The sequence below is a fragment of the Clytia hemisphaerica genome, unplaced genomic scaffold (genome assembly GCF_902728285.1).
Source record: "Clytia hemisphaerica strain Z4C2 unplaced genomic scaffold, Clytia hemisphaerica genome assembly, whole genome shotgun sequence".
Taxonomy (NCBI): domain Eukaryota; kingdom Metazoa; phylum Cnidaria; class Hydrozoa; order Leptothecata; family Clytiidae; genus Clytia; species Clytia hemisphaerica.
In genome coordinates, this window is record NW_027104286.1 from 136,851 (window position 1) to 142,876 (window position 6,026).

Below are 6,026 nucleotides of genomic sequence, written 5' to 3' on the forward strand. Positions count from 1 at the left end.
TAACTGTTTCTTTATGTAGTGTTTTGTAATTGTACAGTTTATTTATGTCATATTTAATGTATGTTAGATCTTTATTTTTAACTGTAAATAGCTTAGTTTTTTATTTCATACGCATTTTTTATCAGATTTTATAGATTTTACGTAAAAACGAAAACGAAAGTGAAATAATTCAATGTCAAAAAATGGCCTCTCAGTGAAAAGACTTAGTAAATTTCAGAATGGTCACGTGACCTTTTTTGATCACGTGACCTCTTTTGAACACTGTTTTTTTCTCCATTTTCTTATTTTCTAGATCTTTCGACCAACAACAACAACAAGAACAAAACCCCCTGCTTGGTAGTTTAAGCTGAGTTCAATTCTCAGCCAGGGGAAATGCTAAAAGCACTCGTTTATCAACGAAAGGACAAAGACAACATATTTAAAGGTATTTTTTCGAGATCGAAACGTCAAAAAATGGGCTCTCAGCCAAAAGACTTAGTAATTTTTAGAATGGTCACGTGAGTATTTTGGTCACGTGACTTGTTAAGACACTGTAAAATGCCTCTTTTTGTATGAAAAAGTTTAACTGGGTCCAATTCCCAGCTAGGGTAATGCTAAAGGTAACAACAGCCAATAAAACGAAAAATACGTCAATTTTGCGTCGAAAACACATGGAAAACACGTGGCGATGATAAATTTGCCGCCATTATGGATTTTTTCCCGCATTTCGAAGCCAGATTTTGAATTTTTCCCGCTCCTTTCCCTTTTTCCTTCCCCCTTCCCCCTTCGTTCCCCCTTGCTTTCGTCATTTTTTTCGTTCGTCCCCCAGTCGTGTCTAAGATCGTCCCCCGGCCTTGCGCAGGGGCCATGCCAATCTTCTCTATATCGTTCCAACTTTGGATAAGCATCAAGATAAAGGCATTTTCAAACAGTTCTACTTTGAAAATAACTTGTAGTTCAATTGCTGACAAAACAAATTAGGATACAATCAGTGTGCAACAAATCTTTCCAACGAATGTCTACGCCCACACCACGATGAAAACACTCGTTCTCGTTCGATTACGGAAGGGGGTGGAATCCACCAGACAAGCGATTTTTTGTCAATCTCAACGAACAATTTTTTAACGTTTTGGCTTAAAAGAATCCAGCTAAAATCCTTTAAATTCGCCAAATCTTTTAAATGGTTATAACTTTTGATGAAGTTATGGAATCAATTTCAAATTTTCAAAGGTTTGACAAGAGGAGTGTAAAGAGATAGAAAGAAAATTCTTGAAAACAATGGAAATACCGCTCGTCCTATACCAGGTCCTTTGCTCTTAAGGGAGTAAGTATGTTTCGGTTAATAGATTTTTTTGTTTTTAGTCTAATCCCAGTTTAATTATGCGTAAACTTTAGGGGATTATATTTTGGGAACACCTCGGTCAGACCAAAAGATACCTATATTTTCTTGCTCAGAAATTCCTAGCGATTCTAATGATATAACCGCATCATAACATAAAAAAGCAACAGAATGGTGTAAAATTTGTTACTTCATACTAAAAAGTTTAAAAGGATAAAAAAGTTTCACAATTTCACCATTTCTTCTCTCCTAAGGCCTCGTTACACGTTGCATATCTTTGAAATATTGTTTCTTCTTATTTTTGATCTCATTCACACACAAAAAAACTCCTTTCTTTCTCTCTTTTCAAAGAATTGTAGACTTTTTGCAAGAAAACAACTCATAAAACGCATTGGCTGAATGATCGAATGAATGGAATTCTTTACTTACATAGTAAATTCTCCTTCTCTTCCATTTTTATGAATATCGTAACAGCGCTGATTGTTTGTTTTTAATCGACTTTTCAAAGATAGAACAATGGGAGTGTGACGTCAATGAAATAAAGATTTCAGACTGTAGTAATGATCAATGTGACTATGAAAATGACTTCTATACTTAAAAAAATTGTAGCGATAAATTCTTCGACGTAAATACCCATATTGTTTACGCAATGAGATCGATCGGTCAAGGATATGCATATATAGAAAAATTCAATGCTTTGATGAACTTACCAATGGTTGCCACAAGTTATAATGAAACAGTTTCTTCTCTTGTTAAAGAGACACAAGAGGTTGCAGACGAGACCATGAATGAAGCAGCTGATGATCTAAAGGAGGGTGAGGATGTAAAGGATGTAAGCATTTCTGCGGATGGTTCATGGCAGCGTAGAGGATTTTCCTCTTTGAACGGCAAAATCTTAGATTGTGAGGACATGAGTAGGTACTGCAAGAGTTGTAAACAACATGGACATCTGAAAAAGTCAAACCGTTACAAATACAACAAGTGGAAGAAGGTTCACAAGAAATATTGCAAGATTAATCATGTTGGATGTGCAGGTACAGGCGCAACACAAATTTTTGATCGAAAACAGAAGATTACGATACATTGAATATCTGGGTGATGGAGACAGCAAAGGGTTCGACTGTGTTGCTGAAAAATACCCAGCCCTTAATATGAAGAAACTGGAGTGCATCGGACACGTACAAAAAAGAGTGGGAAAAAAGAGTGGGGAAAAGGATGTGAACCTTGAAAAAGAAAGTGAAAGGACTTAACGGGAAGTTGACAGCAACAATGATTGATAAGCTGCAGAACTATAATGGAATAGCTGTAACAAGCAATAAAGGAGACTTGGAAGGAATTTCTGCCGTTCTTTCTCATGTCCGTTCAAACGAAACCAACAATTGGCATACTCATTGTCCAAAAGGGCCGGATAGTTGGTGCCGGTATGAATCGGACAAAGCGACAGGACTGAAAACTTACAAGCCAGGCAAAGGACTACCAATGAACATTCTATTAACACATGTCAAACCTATTTTTCAAGAACTGAGTGATCCAGAACTCTTGAAAAAATGTCTTCACGGTTAAACTCAAAACCAAAATGAAGCATTTAACGCTTTGATCTGGAAGCGCATTTCAAAATTGAAGTATGTATCGTTGAAACAATTACGTTTTGGCACGTATGATGCCATTTTTCACTTTAACATTGGTCGCAAAAGCTCTTGTTTAATTATGGAGAAGCTGGGGATGATCCCAGGCAGACACATGTCTAAGTCGTGTCAAATGTTGAATAAAAAGCGACTTTACCACTCTGTGTACAATTCTTCGGAAAAAGCTCGCGTCCGTAGAAAGACTATCCGTGGCCTAAAGAAGGCATCACAAGACAAACAGGAAATGCTCGAGGTAAAAGAAAGAAAAGATGTATTCATCTCAATACAAGGTGTAAAAGTACCAAAATTGGTGTTTTACCCCGGTTACCATGGCAACAGGTTCAAATTTTTGAAAAAAAATTTTTTTTTGAAAGGTCTCATTGATATATATCTTTTGGCATGCAAATTTATTACTAAAACCTCTTAGAAATTTTTGGGGCTGTTTCCACCTGATTACCTCAACTGTATTGTTAAATTTACTATAATAATTTATTGAAACTTTCTAGCAGCATTTTTTTATTGTACAAACATTGATATAATCTAAATGTGATATGATTAAGTCTCCAAACTCGAACCCTATAACTTGAATGTGTCCTTAACTCGAACGGTTTTTTATCCCTTCAGAACAAATTTATGCTATTTTCACCTATATCCCTAATGTTAGTTTAAAAGAATGATAACTTTCTTAAAACCTTTAAAATTTTAGGGATGACAAAAATAATATTATATTACATATTTGTTTCTGAAGAATATCTTTCAGGCTGATTCCAATCTCATTTTATCTTTTCTATTGTTAACTTAAAATCAAGTTTTAGCGTGGTTTCACCATCGTTTATGTGGAATTTCATCTAATTTATTAGACATGGAGAGTGCTTTACCATTTGGATGAGTTTCAACTTTTAAATTTTTTGGTGACATATTTCAACTGAGAGCGTAATCTGTATGACAAGATCCTTGATTCTACAGATCCGATCGACATCCGATCCGATCGTGCTCTTGTGTACAGAAATATTGAAGATGTTTTAATATTAGAGGAGATCATGTGCCAACAACCTAACCAAGCAGCATTACTTAGACGCTTTGACAACCTTCCAACAGGTAATGTAATCAAAAGAGACTGGGAAGAAATAAACAAAAGGTGTTATGAGAATCTGCCTAACAAAGAAAAAAGAAAATTTGATGATGAAACTTCAAAAGATATTTCTTTAACAGAAACATGGAAAGAGGCCAATTGTTACAACCGCTCTGTTTTAAATTCCTAATATCACAACGGCGAAAGGGTGGAAGTGCTGAATTTAAGTGTAATGGCTATGGACCACATCACAACACTGCTAAAGAGAGTTTATCACAAATTCCCAACAGGACTGTCATTGCTGTCGGTTGTAGAGTTCTACTAACAAGAAATCAAGGTTGTATGACCAGGCTCGGGTTAAATAATGGTGCCATTGGAACAGTCATTAGGTCATTAGTATCATCTATAAACCCGATTCTAAACCACCACAAATGCCAGAAATTGTAATTATTGACTTTTCAAGATATAAAGGTCCAGTTTGGAATGAAAATCACCCAACTTGGGTTCCTATCACACCAAATGTTGTTTATTGTGAAGATGTTAAAAAATGCTGTAAACGTACTGGATTTCCATTAATTACTGGTTAGGCCATCATTATTGCTAAATCTCAAGGTATGACTATCAGACCCAACCAACAAGTCACAAATGTGACAATTAAATCATCTCTTGAAACTAGGATGGAACAATTGAATTGTGGAACATCATACACGGCATTTTCACGTGTTACACAGGATGAAGATTGGTGTTTAGCAGAACACACAACTTTAAATCAGGAAAGAAGAAGAAAAGAGACTATAAAACCTTTCAGTAAAGACAATTTTACAAAATACATGCTCTGTTGAACAATACTTAGAACTACTCAAAAGAAGTTGATTCTTTTTGTGATGATGGTATAAATGATGCTGATTGTGCAGACCCTTCTTGCTCTAGATGTTTGATTAATAAGCATCAGTTATAAATGATAGAAAACATTAGTTACGAAAGTAGTATAATAATGTTAAAGAAAAGTGATGATACAAATGTTAATGTGGAAATTGTGTAATAGTTTTGCAATAATGAATATGTGAGACTTTTGTAACTTGTTATTGGGCAATACTTACTTGAGTTGGGCATTTATGTTAATGCATGTCTGGAGGGGTGGTAGACAGACACAATGAGTGTGTTTCACTCGCATTTCATGAATGACCCCATCTGATATGTTAAGCAGATGTACTATATATACCACACTTTTGAATGTTGGTTTTATATGTTATGTGTAACATTCATGCAATCTTATACATATATCATTACTTTATTTTATTTTTCAGCATAAAATACTGAAATGAAAGGCAGAAAGATTTTGTGGTCAATTTAGAGCGGCAGGTTAAAGAGGAAATGGAGACGCAGATCAAGGAAATGGAAGAAAATCACGAGAGAAATAGCTGATTAAGGGCAAGAATTGGACAAAAACATAAACAGGAAGATGAAAATGAAGATGAAAACGAAGACATGGTTTTAGAGGAACGAGAAGAACATGAAAACTCGCCACCAACAGATGTAAGCTTTAACAGTCATCTTTAACCTATTGCCAAAAGGATCATTTTCTCAGCATTTGAATTGTATTATCATTCACAAATCAAGAAATCAAGAGAAGGAGCTCGGAAAAGTAGGCGTATAAATTTTGAAATTCAACATGGAGACTCTTAATACTTCTTTACAATCTACTGAAAATTATATTGATGAAATGGCTGACTTTGTTAAATCAAGAGATGCTAAAGAGAAGTTCAAGGAAAGTATTATGGATGATATCAAAAGAGACCTCCATGAATTTATTATTGAAACTATGGCTTCACATAAAAAAACTTGTGAAACAAGAGATTCATTTTCTCTATCGCTTGAAACATATAATCACAAAGATCTTATTCATCATATGGCAACTGAGATTGATTTTTTGAGAGAAGAGATTGCTTCAAAAAACAAAATTATAGAAATGTTGCTATCACAAAAAGATATAGACCCCAGAGGGAATCAA

General features: G+C 34.8%; 1 pseudogene; it reads right to left on the minus strand.

Annotated features, from left to right (window-relative positions):
• Window positions 1-831: 831 nt before the first annotated feature.
• Window positions 832-899, minus strand: LOC136817005 (U6 spliceosomal RNA; annotated as a pseudogene).
• Window positions 900-6,026: the final 5,127 nt, after the last annotated feature.